The sequence below is a fragment of the Pelodiscus sinensis genome, chromosome 1 (genome assembly GCF_052426305.1).
Source record: "Pelodiscus sinensis isolate ZL-2025 chromosome 1, ASM5242630v1, whole genome shotgun sequence".
Classification (NCBI taxonomy): domain Eukaryota; kingdom Metazoa; phylum Chordata; order Testudines; family Trionychidae; genus Pelodiscus; species Pelodiscus sinensis.
The window spans coordinates 307,436,357-307,453,611 of record NC_143052.1 but is presented as its reverse complement, the minus strand read 5'-3'; the positions used below and the strand labels follow the sequence as shown (position 1 = coordinate 307,453,611).

General features: G+C 41.0%; 1 protein-coding gene across 6 annotated transcripts in view; it reads left to right on the top strand.

Annotated features, from left to right (window-relative positions):
- Positions 1 to 17,255, top strand: part of LNX2 (ligand of numb-protein X 2) — a 93,670-nt gene that overhangs the window by 6,933 nt on the left and 69,482 nt on the right. Inside the window, exon 1 of one of the 6 annotated variants that reach the window (XM_006138915.5) lies at positions 10,057 to 10,489. The exons of the other annotated variants lie outside the window; for them this stretch is intronic. The gene's annotated coding sequence lies outside the window, so the exon portion shown is untranslated. Of the gene's footprint in view, positions 1 to 10,056; positions 10,490 to 17,255 lie in introns of those variants that run through there. 6 annotated transcript variants of the gene reach the window in all.

The window sequence follows — 17,255 nt, the reverse complement described above, 5'->3', positions numbered from 1 at the left end:
TAGACTTTAAAAAGGTATGGCTGTATACGTACAATTATGCTCTCTTTCAGAGGAATGGCATTTCATTTGTGAGGTTTAAAAGATTAACATAATACTTTGCATTTCTGCAACATCTTCCACCCAAAGAACTTAGCAAATTGTTGCACAATTCAATGAATTAAGCCTCACAAACTCCTCTTAAATAGCTTCATTCTCACTTTTTATAAAATAGTGTAAATCTATTCTAGGCTCTTTAAAAAGCTGAATTTTATTTATGCTACCATTAGTGCATAGCAAAATATGTAAAAAAAAAAAGATAATAAAGTAAAATAAAATAAATGCAATGAAGCTAGAAATGATGATCCAATGATAGATTTGGATCTCCATAAGCCCTACTTTTCCTGAAATATAAATTTATTATCTCTTTCTATTACCCTAAATAACAAAAACAAATCAGATGTTTGACTCGAATGTCAACTGAATCTGTCTGTGTATGCATTTTATGGTCCCAATACTATAAATATGTATGCATGGTATTTTATTAGTATATGCAATAGGGAACCTTTCTTCCCTTCTTTTCCTGTCATTTAAAAGGAAGGGGGAAAGCCTATTAGAACTTAAGGTTTGATATCCTATTGATAAATCTTTCATTTAAAATTATATTTTTCATCTCTATGTCAATATCCTGAATTTTCATGGCAAACATTTTCTTCAAGATTCATTTAAAAAATAAAAGTACTTAATTCACAGAATAGAAATTGTGACAATGAGTAAGTTATGGCATCCTGTTTAGACAGGAAGCTGTCTAGGCTGGAAATGCTTTAGGAAACAGGCTAATGTAAGTTAAGTGATATCCAATCTCCTATTTGCACATTTAATTTTAATTGTCCAGTTGATGAAGTTGGCTTAATTTGGTCTGGAAAGATAGATAATTAAATGTTCCCCCCATTCCTTTAGAGAAGAGAAAGGAATATTCCATTGCAGAGGTTTGAGAACAATTAATTAATGGTAGATAAAGTAGACAAGTATTTATGTAAGAACTATTGGCTGAGGTGCAAAAGTCATGGTGACTGGTGAGGTGTAAACAGTGATAAATACAGAAAATAAAAAGGACATTAAGGAAATGTGATGTTTATGATGTACTTATACCTACCAACATGTTTATTGGATTAAAATACAATGGAAAAGGGGTATGTTCAGGGAGCAAAGAGGGGAAAAAATAGTTTTAGAAAGGCATAGCTGTTAGTTTTTCCTCTCTCGAGTGTGGCAGTTTTGTTAAATATTCTTCTTTGTGTAGCTTTTGGGAACAATGATTGTGTTCCCCACAGTTGTGCATCAAAGCATAGAGAGAAATATTTCCTTGGGTGTGTACAGGGAGTGATATTGAAATATCTTACAGTTTTGCCGTCTTTTCTATTGGTAGCCGTGAGAATATGAAACTTCAGTTTCCTAGAGCTTTCACAGGTCCAATGGAAATTGTCAGGAAGTCTGTATTACATCTCTTTAATGCTTGATCAGAAGACTATTCTGGAATAAAAACAGTTGCTATCAGTACCTGCAATAAGGTTCAAGTCAATATTTCTTATCTATTCCAGTTTTACAACCTCTTTTGTTATTGCTTTGATTGCTTCTGTACTAACATATGGTGAGCACGCTACTTCCCCTTGAATGCAGGGTACTCCACCTCAGAGTCCTGAGTTACGAACAATACCCCCTTTAAAATTGGCAGCAGATGAATACTGCAGTCAGTGGATTCCAAATTCTACTTTTTGTGGTTTTCTTTCCTATTTAAAATGAGTCTGAACAGTAAATTTTCAGGTGGTAGCCACAGAGTTTTCTTAAGCAACAGAGGTAGTTGTAAATACAGGCAAAACTATAATTATTTGAAAGGTGAAATGCATGGAACATTTTTCTGATATGTAAATAAAATATTGTTTTCTAACATCTGGAAGTATATTTTGTTTCATCAGTTAGCTGCCTTTCCAAAGCAATTGTCATTTTCTTGTCTCAGAGTAAATTCTTACTGGTTATGTCTACACTTCAATTAGACACCAGCAGTAGGCGTATGATAGGTGATTTGGGCTAAGGGACTTGGACCAAGGGGTTATTTGACTGCAGCGTAGCCATTTGGGCTTGGACTGTAGTCCAAACTCCAGGACCTTCCTACCATGCATGGTCACAGAACTTGGGCTCCAGCTCAAGTTTGAATATCTATCCTGAACGTAAAACAGTTCTTTAACCAGTGTCCCTTAACCTTAGTGAACTGACATAATGGGTTTTCAGTTGCAGTGCAGACATACCCACTGTTTCTCAGACATCCAGTTCAACTGTGTTTTGAATCCAGTACAGGTGCTTATTGCTGCTTGTTTCACTCTGTGTGCAGAATAACACTTTTAAAAGGCCTTTTATGTACTGTTTTTTCCTCGAGAACACACCAGAGGAATAGATTCTTAAAGGTGAGTGCTCTGTAATGTTAAGTTATACAGTAAATCAGATTTCAAGGAGGATTTACGGGCTGTTGGTAATAGTACATGCCTCATGGATGGTTGGGCTTGGCAAAATATATTTTAAAAAATAGTTTCAACAGGTAATATCAATCTTAATTTTAAATATTTATCAATTTAAATGTTAATAGTTGCAGGGAAGTAGAGGGAATAGACAACAACCAATCACACTAGACATAGTGTCAAAAACCTAAAGTTTTATAAGTGTTAAAATATTTTGTCAACGTGACATCAAAATATATAAAATAAATATCCTTCAAGTAAAACAATTATTTAAATTTTAGTCTTACCATTGGAATTATTTCTCTTTTGGTTTGTGCATGGATGGCAAAATCAACTGATGTACACCAATAAAAAGAACTAATCCTAAACCTATCTATAGTGCACTGAGTATTACTCACATAAGTAGGGACCACATTAGGCTGTTTCTAATCAGAGAAAAATCTAAGAAACAGCTGTTGAAATATGAGATTACTCATGTGGCTGGTTTGTTGTGTTCATTTTGGATTTAATACATATATATCTGTTCCCTATCCCTCCTTGTACTTTCTAGATATGTCTACATAGCAACAAAAAACCCACAATTGGCCCATGTCAACTGAATTGGGCTCGTGGAGCTGGGGTTGTGGGGCTGTTTCACTGCTATGTAGACTTCCAGGCTTGAGTCACAAAGCTCCAGCTTCAGCCCAAGTCTGGAAGTTTATGTATCAATGAAACAGCCTTCCATCCTGAGCCCAGTGAGCCTGAGACGGCTGTCAGGGTCAGCCACAGGTTTTTCTTTGCTATGTAGACATATAGTCCCCTGTTTTCACACACTACACAGTGTAATAATCTTTCTACAAAATATGCTTCTAAGTAATATGAAAACTTACAATGTGCAGATCAGTAATACCATGGCAAAATGGATGTAGCAATGTTTTATGTGAAGTTATAAACATAAACCGAAATCATGACTAAAAGTATGTTTTCTAGATAAGTCTGGGGAGTGGCTAAACTAGCTCCTCAGAGATATGGGGTAAGCTGACACCTTAGCCAGGTGTAAACAAGGCTGGTGGACTATTACCGTCTAAGTGGCTATTCTTTGGCAGGAAAAGTAGTAGGGTTAAAAATCTATTGCTGTTTCTTTGCTTTCTTCCTTCTACACAGCCATCCTGTCACCTTGCTGTCAGCTGGAAATGTTTTTCGGGGGGGGGGGGGGGATTGAAACTATAAAAAGCAGAGGCAAACACTCTTAAGAGACACCTCTCTCTACTTGCCCATCACCTTCACTGCACCTGAAGAAACAAAGAAAGCAGCCACTGAACTCTTGGGGACCAGCCCTCACCTAAAGAGTTTTAGTCAGTAAAACTGCTGAAAACATGTGATGAGAGTAAACCCAGTAAACACTTTCTTCTTATTTTTCTTGTAACCATTTCTGACTTTTATGCCTCATTACTTGTGTTCACTTAAAAGCTTTCTCTTTGTAGATAATAAATGAGTTTTATTGTGTAATCTAATCCAGTGAGTTCAAGTGTCTGAGTAACTCCATTTATGGTAAGAAGTTGTGTGAATATTATTCCTTTAAAGGAATAATGGTCATAATATATTTGCACTATCTAGGTGAGGGCTGAGGAACACAGCACTAGGGATGTCAATGTGTAGACAACTACACGATTAACTGATGAGCCTAGGTTTATTGGTTAATCCTGTCAACTACACACATTTCTCCCCCCTCCCCTCCAGACTGTGAGGGGGGCAGGCCGAGAGCAGCGCAGAGGGTGAGGGGGCAGGTGAAAGCCGATTTACACAGAGGCTGCGTCTAGACTGGCATGATTTTGCGCAAATGCTTTTAACGGAAAAGTTTTCCATTAAAAGCATTTGCGGAAAAGGGCGTCTAGATTGGCACAGATGCTTTTCCACAAAAGCACTTTTTGCGGAAAAATGTCCATGCCAATCTAGACGCACTTTTGTGCAAAAAAGCCCCGATTGCCATTTTTGCGATTGGGGCTTTTTTGCACAAAACAAATCTGAGCTGTCTACACTGGCCCTTTTGCGCGAATGGGAGCAGCATAGTATTTCCGCAAGAAGCACTGATTTCAGACAGTAGGAAGTCAGTGTTCTTGCGGAAATTCAAGCGGCCAGTGTAGACAACTGGCAAGTTTTTCCGCAAGGAAAAACTTGCCAGTCTAGACACAGCCAGAGAGTTGGCTTTGAAGCTGACTCTCTGCAAATGCCAGTTCCATGGACCCACCTTTCCCCCCTTGCTGCCTTCTAAAGAGGCAGTGGGGTACGGGGAGCAATCAGGAGCTAGCGCTGGGGAGGAGGACAGCTTAAAAGCTGGCTTCCCCCAGCACCGGCCCTGTGGTTCCACCTCCCCCTCTCCCCATGCTGCTGCCTCTGATAAAGAGGCAGTAGCACAGGGTAGCAAGGGGTGGGGTGGCAGGGGGCTCCCCAGGGGTGGAGCCAGGAGCACTCTGACTGGTGGCCCCACCTCCAGGGGCTATCAAATAATCACGTAACCACTAACATTTGATGTGGTTACATGACTATTCAGTTACATGCTATCTAGTATCCCTACACAGGACTTGTTTCTGAGGGAATACCTGTGACTGGAAGTTTGTTGGGATCACCCTGTAGAAATCTTTAAACCTGTTAAGGGCCAAGGTGTGGCTGGTTGGCTGCAACACACACAGACTTAGCTTAGAGTCACTTAAATGCTGGAGTCTCTTTTTTAGGCAGTTCAAGTTGTAAACTACTGCAGCGAGCCTTTGTAAAGGGCATCCTAGTTTACAGGGTAGTGAAAACACAGCTACTGTTTGGCATGGATTATACTTAATATACATTTCACATATTACTTTTTTTTTTTTTGTTGCAAGATACTTGTTCTCATCAAATTGCGGAAACTTGTTTGTAATAAAATTAATATAATTTTAAGGTAAAAGTAGACTGGCATTGTAAGGTTGTGTAGAGAAATAACTTCCTGGTTAAAATAACAGTGTCAGAGCTATATAGACATGTAAGTTCCAAATCTATTCTATAGGATGTGTTAACCCAGCACACAATGGCAGTTGTCTAAATTTACTCCCCTCACTTAAGTTTTCTTTTGCTTTTAATTCAAGTAACAAAGTCTTTAAGGTAGACCAATACTCATAATTTGAAGACAGGCCTCAACCTCCAAGCTTCTCCTGGACAGGTTGTACTGCCTCCTTTCTCTGACCTTATTTCTTTCTTGCCCCACATGGGTGCACTCAGTCTGTTATGTTACTAAATGGAACTATTAAATGGGGACTCATTTGATCTGGCTGCCTGGGTGAGTTAGCAGAATAACTCTGCATCCATACAGGATCCTGCCCTTCTCTTTCATTTATATTAAGTAATACTTAAATGTTTAGTATGCAGTGACTTCAGAGCAGTTTTCCCACATTGCTCCTAATTAAATTATCTTGTTTTTACATATTAAGAATTTATCTTTTTAAAATGTAACAGCATCCATTCCTTTGTACTAAAAGAGCGTGAAAGGTTTCTTTAGTCTGTAATCCTTTCAGAATTTGGATGTGCTTCTTAACCACTTTAATTCAATTTAAATGGTAAAATAAATGCTGACTTGGACTAGTGTGTCAGTGCACTGCACTTGAATGTCTTCCTGCCAATGAGCTTTATTTATGAGTAAAGATGTTGCATGTTACATTTATATTTTTGTAACAATTGACCATCAATTGTTTTACATATGTTTCTTTTATATAATGCAAAATAATTCATACAACTTAAACAATTTGAATAAACACAGGAACTGAACTTGTTTGTTTTAGCATCACTAATACTTTTTTCATTTACAACTTTATTTGCTCTGGCAAAACTAATTACAATAGAAACACCTAATATTTGCACACTGTCTCAGTAGGTGCAACTCTTACACATAGATACAATAGAATATTAAAGAATGCGTCTGCTTCTAAATTGAAGTAACATAGAGTGAATTCAATTCTTGTTGCATTTACAGCAATAAGTTGTCTTAGTCCATTTGTAAAATTGTAGTTGCAAGTAACACAAATAGTATTATGATTCTACAATTATTTTACTTTGAAATACATTTTGGCTCAGTTGGTTTAAGGATGTTAAGGGACGAGTAATTGACTAATCGTGTCATCAATACAATTTGTATCGATGACACAATTAGTCGATAAGGGATAGCTCGTGCTGGTCCAAGAGCTATCCCTGCTGTGGCTCAGCAGATTAAATGTGGTAGGAGCTGGGCATGCAGGCAGTCCTGCTCCTACTACATTTAAATTGCAGAGGCGTAGTGGGAGTTGTCCCAGACCATCACAAGCTGGGACAGAGCCTTAGTGATCCTGGACTGGCATGAGCTGAGCTTGCTCTGTTCCGGCTCATGCCGGGACCAGCAGCCCCTTTCTATGGCCAGCCTTGGCCACCATGAACAGGGGCTATTGCTGGAGAAGCCTCCCCAATCCCCTCCCCTCTGATAAAGGCAGCAGCATGGGAGGGGGCAGGCAGAACCAAGGCGATGGTGCTAGGGGGAACCAACTTTTAAGCCGGCTCTTCCCCCCCCCCCCCCCCAGCACTGGCTCCTGGTCCCATCTCCCTTGCTGCTTCTGATACAGAGGCAGCAAGGGCAGGGGAAGCAAGCATTCAACTCGACTACCAATAAGCTTAGGCTTATTGGGTAGTTGACTACTCAGCTACTGGCTTACATCCCTAAGATGGTCACTTATCAGATCTGGTTCTTCTAATTCATATGGGGTGGAGGGAGGAAGGAATTTTCCCACTAAAGAAAAACAAAAGGTGATACAATGAAAGGGAGAATCAGCAGCACAGTTTGTCTAGGATGTCTTGCCATGTAAGCAGAAAAAGAGAATCTTTGGGAAAATTATCACTGAAGTGGATAAAGGGCAAAATCTTGGATTACAAGAGGGTGAAATGAAGCTGTGCAGTATAGTTTCTTCTGAATCCAACTATATATGTCATAAAACCACAACTCTGATAAAGAGTGGAACTGCCCAACAAGTGTCAAGGTCAGGAATGCTTGTTACATGGTACCATAACATCTCAAAGATTATATTGGATGAGAAACTTTCAGGTGAAGTCAGATAGCCATCAGTTTTTACTTGTTACAAAGCCATTAAAATAAATGAATATTTTTTCACTGTTATGTATCTTGTAAATTGGTCCCAGATTCATTAGTGGTAGGATGTTGTCAGGACATACGGAAAATAGGAAAACTAATAAAAGGCCAGTTTGGCTGTCACGTAGTGGGGGTACCTGGCTGGTTTCTATGCTGCTGGCTCTGGGGTAACCCCCACTGGCTGCCGTGGGTACCACGACCTAGCAAAACAGGATGAGTCACTATGCAAACCAGTATGGCCAGACACCCCCCATGGAGAGGAACAAAGGAAGGTGGAATGCTGCCCTGGCTGGGGGGCAGGGCTGGAAGAGGGTTAGTGAGTTGCTGGCTGGAAGCATGGAGGAGACAGCCTAGGGAAAGGGGCTGGAGTTTAGGGGCCCAGTCTCCCCCATCTCAAGGGGGCCTGAGGCATCCTAGCCCAGCTCTGTGACCAGATTACATCTGTGCTGTGCTGTATCCTGCAGAGGCAATAAACTTCCTCTATTCCACTGGCTGGTGCAGTCTGTTTGTGCCACTTCGGGGTGCAGGAGACGGGGGACCCCCAACGCGCCGTCACAATGGCTCCATCAGAAATCCTTCAGTGGCCCGAAATTAGAAAGGGAATCCCGCAAAAAGTGAAAACATGGACAGATTGTCAAGGATGAATACAAAAGACTAGTACAAGTATGTAGGGACAAAATGGGGGGGGGGGGAGAAGACTAGGACACAAGATGAGTTACAACTGTTAAGGGACATAAAAAGCAAGAAGAGATTCTTTCAATACATTAGGAGCAATAGAAAGATGAAGAAAAATACAAGCCCTCTACTGACCAGGGAAGAAGTGCTAATAATGAACAACATAAAAAAGGTTGAAGTATTCTTCAGTCTTCACCAAAAAGCTAATTATAACACAATTAATAATAACAAAGAAGGAAGGAGTGAAAGGCGAAATAGGGAAAGAATAGGCTAAAGCAGGGCTACTCAACTTTGGAAGCCCCGGAGGCCACAATGATACTCACAACACATGCTGAAGGCCACAACTTAAGTGTGGTTGTATGTACATGTAAATATATGCAAATAGCTTTTTTTCACACTGACAGGCATGAATACAAAAATTAAGGCAAGACTACACAACATGCAGGCCCTATATAATCAGTTCTGCTGATATTAATAAAATGCAGTATTTACCCCATTTCCACCCGTAGGACAGCACTTTTAAGGAACAATGACAGTCCAGGAATTTAACTACTGAAACGCATATCAACAGAAGACCATTATATTGACTGCTTTTTTGTTTTGGCTTCACAACAGTCTAGGAATTTAACTACAAAAACACATATCAACCTAAACTGTACTGTGGGCCACAAACAAAGGGGCTGTAGGCCACAAGTGGCCTGCGGGCTGTGTGTTGAGCAGCCTTGGGCTAAAGAATATTTTAGGTAATTTGGCTGTATTCAAGTTGGCAGGACTTGATGAAGTTCACCATACATCAGGATAATGAAGTACCTAGTCGAAGCAATCTTGGGACTGTTAACACTTATCCCTCAGAACTCTATGGAGTATTTTGCAATTAAAATTTGTGGCTGGCCTGTATTAGCTGACTCAGGCTTGTGGACTTGGACTTAGGACTGTTTAATTATGTCATATTTAAACATTCAGGCTTGGGTTGCAGCCTGAGCTCTAGAACACTCCCACCTTGCAGCACTGGTTGTGGGACCTAGCGCAGTTGGACTCCACATCCCAAAAAGGGGGTAAGAACATTTGAGTTTGTAACCAGGAGTGTGCCTGAAAGGCCAGCTTAAAATAAGTGAATCTGAACCACTTCTAGACAGTAGGCTTAAAAGCATGTAACAATTGAGATTCTGATTCAGTACAGCAACCTGATGGCTATTCACAAGGGGGAGCTCAGCCAGAGTCATAATAACTTCTCTGCTTCAGCTATGAGTTACCAGAATATGGGATTCTGATGCACTGCCTATTCTTCTGGATAGAAGCAGAGTTTATTCAGGGATTACAAAAAATCAGCATAGTTCATAAACTTCAAACAAGCTAAAGAAAAAGGTGAAGTCTGTGAAGGAAGCCAAGGTCACACCATTCAAGAGGAAACTGACTTCTGGCTTTTACAGATAAGCCAGATCAATCCAAATCTGCCAAAACATGCCTGACAGATGCTGTACTGAGAAGCACGCAGGGCTCCTGTTCATCTGATGAAGTGGGTTTTGCCCATGACAGCTCATGATTCTATATATTTTGGTTAGTCTCTAGGGTGCCACAGGACCACTAGTTGTTTCTAAAACATACGCTTTTGAATTTGACTGTCCTGTTTCTCTATTGAATAGTTCTGTTTTTGTCATTTTGCTGCAGTGTACTGTGACAATTTCCTCCACAGAGTTTGGATAAACATTTGGATCATCACTTCTAATTGCCGGCGAGAAGGAAGGAACTCAGGATTGTTTTATAAGCCAAGTTTCAATGTCTTTCCTGTTATGGCTCAGTTTAGACCTTTTTTATTTGGGGTCAGCTGTATTGACTGACTAATGGAAAGCTTCTCTGAATTACTTATAAGTTCATGTGTGTTTCTCATTCATTTTTTATATTCTATCAAATCAAAATTCCACATTCTCTGAAAAATAGTATTACTGCTCTATAATTTGTCATGTTCCTCTGATGTCACCTTTGCTTGTAGATATGAGGCAAGCATCTACTCTATCAATAAGAGGGATGTTGGTATATAGAAAGAAGATACTGATGATGGCAAACGTGTTGCTCTGAGGGAAATTTATAACATTGCAGAGATTCTGGAGGAAGTTGGTTATGTCCTGGAGGAAGCTGGTCCTTTGTGTGGAGAATGGTTTGGAGATGATTACTATGAGTCCCCAGTATTCCTTCATAAGAGTGGCTAGCTTTGGTAAGTGTGCCTGAGTTCACTTGTTTGTGTACTTTGGGAAACAGGTTTGTGGGGGATGAGGTTGTAGAATTTCTTTTGGAGTTGTTTGGGGAAAAACTTGATGATGTCCTTAAATTGCTGAGTGAATTGTGTTGTGGGTGGTGTCATCTTTGAATTTTTATAGTAGGTTACAGACTTGTCAGTTGGCCTTGTTTGATATACAGTAGTCATCCCAGTTAAAGATAAAGTTGGCACTCTTTGGCTACGTCTACACTGGCCCCTCTTCCGGAAGGGGCATGTAAATTTCAAGAGTCGTCGTAGGGAAATCCGCGGGGGATTTAAATATCCCCCGCGGCATTTAAATAAAAATGTCCGCCGCTTTTTTCCGGCTTTTAAAAAAGCCGGAAAAGAGCGTCTAGACTGGCCCCGATCCTCCGGAAAAAGTGCCCTTTTCCGGAGGGTCTTATTCCTACTTCAAAGTAAGAATAAGAGCCTCCGGAAAAGGGCACTTTTTCCGGAGGATCGGGGCCAGTCTAGACGCTCTTTTCCGGCTTTTTTAAAAGCCGGAAAAAAGCGGCGGACATTTTTATTTAAATGCCGCGGGGGATATTTAAATCCCCCGTGGATTTCCCTACGACGACTCTTGAAATTTACATGCCCCTTCCGGAAGAGGGGCCAGTGTAGACGTAGCCCCTTTGTCTACTAGCTATCTAATGGTGGGATTTCAGGGACTGTATAGCTGTCTTCTTGGCGGTAGAGAGATTATGATGGATGTGATGTTTGTTAAAGATTTTACTCTCAACTCTTTTTTTTTTTTTTCAAGTGTGTGTGAGACTTCATTTGCTGAGTTTTGTCAAATGATTCTTTTTTTATATATCCGTTAGAGGGGATGTGGTAGTTGTAGCTGATGTCATCTTTGAATCCTCAAAGAGCTCTTTAACAACAGTGAAATTGTTCTTCTAGTTCTCTACATATTAATATGGAGCTAGGGTTTGTGGCAGGGCAGAAATTCAGTTCCTTGGAGAGTACAGATAATTCAGCTCCCTCAGGGGTAATTGATAAGTTGATGCAGTTGTAGTGTCCATGTAGTGGGCCCTGGTGTCATGCTTTCTTTTGGAGGTGGTGGTCTGTGGTTTCGGCAGTTGTGGTTGGTTCAGCTTTTTGTTTTGTTGTTACATGGCTGTCATCAAATTTTTTTTTATAGTTGTTTTGGATTGTTTGTATAGTCTCCAGGTAGGTTTCCTGATATTTTTCCCTCGTGGTGGATGGGAATATGTGATAAGTTCTTGTTGGAGTTGGTTCCTTCTGGACTATATGAGGTGCAGGAGTTGGTTCCTCAGGGTTTTTTAATGTTTTCTTACAGAGCTGTTCAGCTTCAATAAATGATGGAGCTCAAACATAGTGCTGTAATGAGGGCTTACATGAACCAAGTCTCTGGGTACTCCAGTGTACCCATAACTAAATCACAGACATGGTACGCATATGCGCGCGCGCGTGCACACACACACATACAAATAGAAGATTTCAGAATGGGAAATAAAACTTGGAGTTTTAGGGAAGAAATTAAGTTGGCAGAATGTAATCAATTTAATAAAAAAAATGTAGTTAGCACATACTGGGGTTGACATCGGGTCTCTTGCTAAGTGCCAGAAGAATTAATGGCCACATATAATCAAACCTTGTTAAGTCTCATCTGAAGAATGTATCTTTTTGTAGTCTGATGCTCCTGATTACCATGCTGGAGTATTGAGTTACATCTTAAAAGTGGGAAGAGTTCCTCCTCCTGAACCAATATTGCTTTTATCATTTTATCAGTTTGTGGTTCTGGCTTGTGATAGTGATGGAATAAATTGCTATTTTAAGTCAAGTCTCTGGAGTACATCTGCAGCTTGAATGGGTCATTCAGCCCTTTGTTTATAGCTTCAGTTTGTAGCAAAGATCCTTCAGAGGTGAGAAGCAGGATTGAAGATAAAATGGAAGGATTTCCAGCATCCTTTATATATCCTTTTGGAGGGAATCTCATTGTACCAAACTGGTGATTGGAGTAGGGATATAAGTGAGTAATCAAGTAGTCAACTATTCGCATTGCCCCCCTTGCTGCCTCTGTATCAGAGGCAGCAGCTTTGGGGGTGGGTGAAGGGAGGCTGCTGTGGATGGGGCAGCTGGACCCAGTGCGAGCCAGGACTGAGCAATCTTGACTTGCACCAGGTCTGGGAGCTACCCCCACTGCAGCTCTACAGTTTAAATGTAGTAAGAGTCAGGTGGGAGGGCCCACCTGGCTCTTACTACATTTAAACTGCAAAGCTGCAGCAGAGGTAGGTCCTGGACCTGGCGCAACCTGAGACCGAGTGACTTGCCTTATTGACTAATTGTGTAGTTGATAAAAATTCTATCAACTACATGATTAGTGAAATACCTGCTTCTTAAGATCCCTAGTTTTGAGTCACGTGAGCAAGTCATCTGTCCATGCATGATTCAGTTTTTTACAGGTATAAACCATTGCTCCCATGTTAATCTGAACATTCACAGCAAAGTTCATCAGATGTGGAGTGGAACCTCCCAAGGTCTATTGTCAATGAAGTAGTTCTGTTCAACCTGAACAGTCCCTTCACAATAACCTGGCCAAATCTCTTGTTGGTGTCTTCCAGAAACAAGCACTTGAAATACAAGTACATATCCAGTACTAATAACTTAAAACATAAAAATGATACATGCATATAAATGGCATAATTATAGCCAGCAAATTATAAGCTTTTCACAGATACCTTACTTGTCCCACTTTGTACAAAATTTGCTGCAAACATAGAACAGTAATTGCAACAATGAACTGTATGGCCACATTTTAATATGATAACATCTCACAGCCTGATTCTGATTTGCTGTGATTCTATCAGACATTATCATCTGAAATTGTCTTCTATTTATATTATGTCCAAGAGCATTAATTAAAAGACTGTTGTTTGGGTTGCAAAGTCAAGAGTTAGAGTATGCCATATTTAAGGTGGCTTGTGCAACCATAATTCTCCCTCTCTATATGCCCATTCTGGGCATTGAATGAATAAGGAGCTCTGTGGAAAAAAATAGCTTATGAATGCGTATTTAGGGACTGTATCATAATGAAGATGACATGACAATGTTTTTGTGGGAGAGGGAGATAGAATTAAGGTTCAGTAGGCAGTTTTAAAGCTGCCATTTTGTAACTGTTGATTGCTTGACTTTGCAACTTAAATAGTGTTCTCTTAAAACCGGGGCGGGGGGTTGCATGTATTTTTCTACATTTTTTTAAAAAATGCAGCAAGCAAAAATATCATTATTATATCCAGTTATAATAATCACCTCTCCTATGAGGTACCTTCAGCAAGATTTGAACCCTGAACTTTCAGTCCTTCTTGATCAGGAGGACTAGAAGGCTGCAGAAAGAATTTGAATGGGAGAAATGGGCCACCAGGGCCATGTGTTTGAACCTAGAGGGTAGGGATGGTTAAGTTAAGCCCAACCTGACTTCTCCATTACAGCTGCTCTGACAGGTCCCAGGTGTTCCCAGTATACCTAGGGAATTGGAAGTAGTGAAGAGTGCTGTGCTTTGGCAGTGTTGTGTGCCTGACCTTAGAATGTTCATTCTCAGTTATTTTGGCAGTTTTTGTAATGATTTTTATTTAAAAAATTCCTAATCCCAGTGTTCTCCAGCATACATATAAACTCAAATACAAGACGTAATACCCTGTATAACAAAGATAAGCAAATTAGACGCCTCTTCTGGTGACAACTTGAAGTAATGATATCCTGCCTTTCTAATAAAAGCCTAAGTAAACAGATGGGATTGGCACTGTGCCTGACAGTTAATGTACTTAATTTCCAAGCTAGTGGGAGAAGTCCAGAGTTGAAGGCCCTCTTCTGAAAATACTGTCAATAGCCATAAGAAACACAAGATAGAGTTTTCCAGCTCCAGCTTAGGTGTTGCAGGGATGCTAGAAAAAAGGGGGGAAAACCACACCTGTTTTGGATCAGAGGCCACAAGCAAGTGAGAAACCAAAAAAAAAAAAAAAAATCACTCCCTCCAGACTCCTCCCTGACCTGGTCCTTAAGTGAGAAGAAAATAAAAAACTCATAGTTGTGGCCCCCACTGAAAGAAGAAAAAAAACACACATCTTACTACTCTCAAGCTCTACCCCAGAGCCTGGGGACCAGGGTTAATAGATTTTATGGGGACACTAAGTTCTGGGGTGGGGCCAAAAATGGGAGGTTCTGTACATGGGAAGGGGCTGTGGGGACTGGGCAGGAGAGAGGGTGTAGGAGGGAGCTTGAGATGCGGGTTCTGGGTGGGAGGTAGAATGCAGGACTGGGTGAGGGTGGAGGATCTGGGCAGGAGGCAAGGTGGAGGATCAGGATGGAGTGGAGGTGTGGGGTTAAGGAGGGAGGGTGTGGGAGCATATTGGCTGTGTCCAGACTCAAGGGTTTTTTCGAAAAAAGTAGCCTTTTTTCGAAAAAACTTCACTTGTGTCTAGACTACAGCCGCGTTCTTTCAAAATTAAATCGAAAGAACACGGCTTTTCTTTCGATGGCGGTAAACCTAATTTCACGAGGAAGAACGCCTTTTTTCGAAAGTGCTCTTTCGAAAAAAGGCGTTCTTGAATGCAAACAGGGCATTTTCAAAAGAGAGCATCCAGACTGCCTGGGTGCTTTCTTTCGAAAAAGCAGCTTGCTTTTTCGAAAGTACTGGTTGCAGTCTAGACGCTCTTTTTCAAAAAGGCTTTTTCGAAAGATACTTTCGAAAAAGCCTCTTTCGAAAGAGGCTTGCAGTCTAGACGTAGCCATTGTGGGTGGGTGGTCTGGAAAGGTAGTGCCAAGTGCAGGATCTGCATAAGAGAGGGCAGGGGATGAGGGTGCCTACCTGGAGCATCTAGGGGGGATGCACATGTCTCTGCAGCTCGCTGTGCTCCAGGGAAGTGCCTTCTTTTGGCACTACCCCTCACTGTTCCCATTGGCTGCAATTCAACCAGTGGGAGCAACATGGATAGTGCCTTCACGGAGCGCTTCACAGCAGTGTGCAGAGCCACACAAAGCCACTTCCTTCCCCTTGCCAGGCAGAGTCCGGTCCTCAGTTTCCTTTGATCAGGCCTGCAAGGCTCATGGCTTGTGCCCCCTTCCCCCAAGTGCCTGGAGCGCCAGCGCCTGCTCATGACACTGCAGGGGGAACAACCCTGGCAGGCTGGATCAAAGCAAGCCATAGGCTGGATCTGGCCTGTGGGCCATAGGTTTCCCACCCCGTCCTAAACTATGTAAGGCTTTAAAAATTAATACTTTGCATTGGAGCCAGAAGTATATAGAAAGCCAGTGAAGCCTTCTGAGCTCTCAGGTCGGTGGGTGTTTTTTTTATTATTTGTATTACAAGTAATGGTTACATACCTCATTACCTGGTTACACTAGGTTAATTACCTAGTTCAGTACAAACTTAAAAAACAATAAATAGTCTGGTAGCATTTTAAAGACTAACAAAACAAGATGGTATCATGACCGGCATCTGAAGAAATGGGCTGTGCCCATCAAAGCTCATGATACCATCTACATGTTTTGTTAATCTGTAAAGTGCTACCAGACTATTTGTTGTTTTTTAAGACTGTACAGACTAACTCGGCTACTCCTCTAAATCTACTTCAGTAAAGTATCTCATGTATTTTTAGGTTTTTAAAAATACAGTTAAGCAACTAGATGCAAGGAGAGTCACCACCAGTGAAAGCATTATGGACCACTGTTAGGGACCTCTGATTTAAAGGAGAAATGTGACCATTTCACTATATTACAGATTCTATCTGAGGATCTTTAAGCCAGAAGGGATGGACCATCATGATCATCTTGTCTGACCTCCTGTACATTGTAGGCCAGGGGTCTCCAAACTTTTCAGCCCGAGGGCCGCATTAACTATCAAACAGCAGTTCGGGGGCCGACTACACACTTGAGGTCCAAATAAAAAACAATCAAAACATGGATGTTGTTTTTAATTATGTATTTAATATTATTTTATTCAGTTATTATTTAATAACACATTCATACACTACACATGAACACCTGTATTAGTGTGAATGGTGAAATTGTTTCCTGGATGCCAAAATAGCAGACATTTCTGGCTTTAGATTTGTTGTCCCTAACATCAACAGTGACCTGAGATTATCATCGGACAAGTTTGTTCTCAAATTGTTCTTCACGTATTTCATTCTTGAAAATGTTTGTTCACACAGGTATGTTGTTCCAAAGATTGAAAGGTACCTTGATGCAAAAGTTTTGACATTAGGAAAGTCTTCCTTGGGCAAAAACTGGTAAAAACCCACCAGTCCTATTTTGAACTTGTCCCTAAGGAGGTCATTTGCTTGCAACTCAATGACTTCCAGCTGCAGTTCATCTGGGCAACTGGCCACATCTGCTTCAAATGGGTTTTGAAACAATCTCACTTCTTCTGCCTTTGAATCCAAAAAGGTCTCCACGGGCCGGATGAGAGGGCCTCGCGGGCCGCATCCGGCCCCCGGGCCGTAGTTTGGAGACCCCTGTTGTAGGCCATAGAACCTTGCCCATCTACTCTTGTAATAGGTTTATAGGCTCTGGCTGAGTTACTCAAGTCCTCAAATATTTATTTAAAGACTTCCAAGTTAAAGAAAGATCCCACAATTTACTTTAATTTAAATCAAGTGACCTGTGCTGCAGAGGAAGGTGAAAAACCTCCAGCATCTCTGCCAATCAGACCTGGAGAGAAATTCCTCACCAACTCCAAATGTGGCTACCAGGTAGACACCTG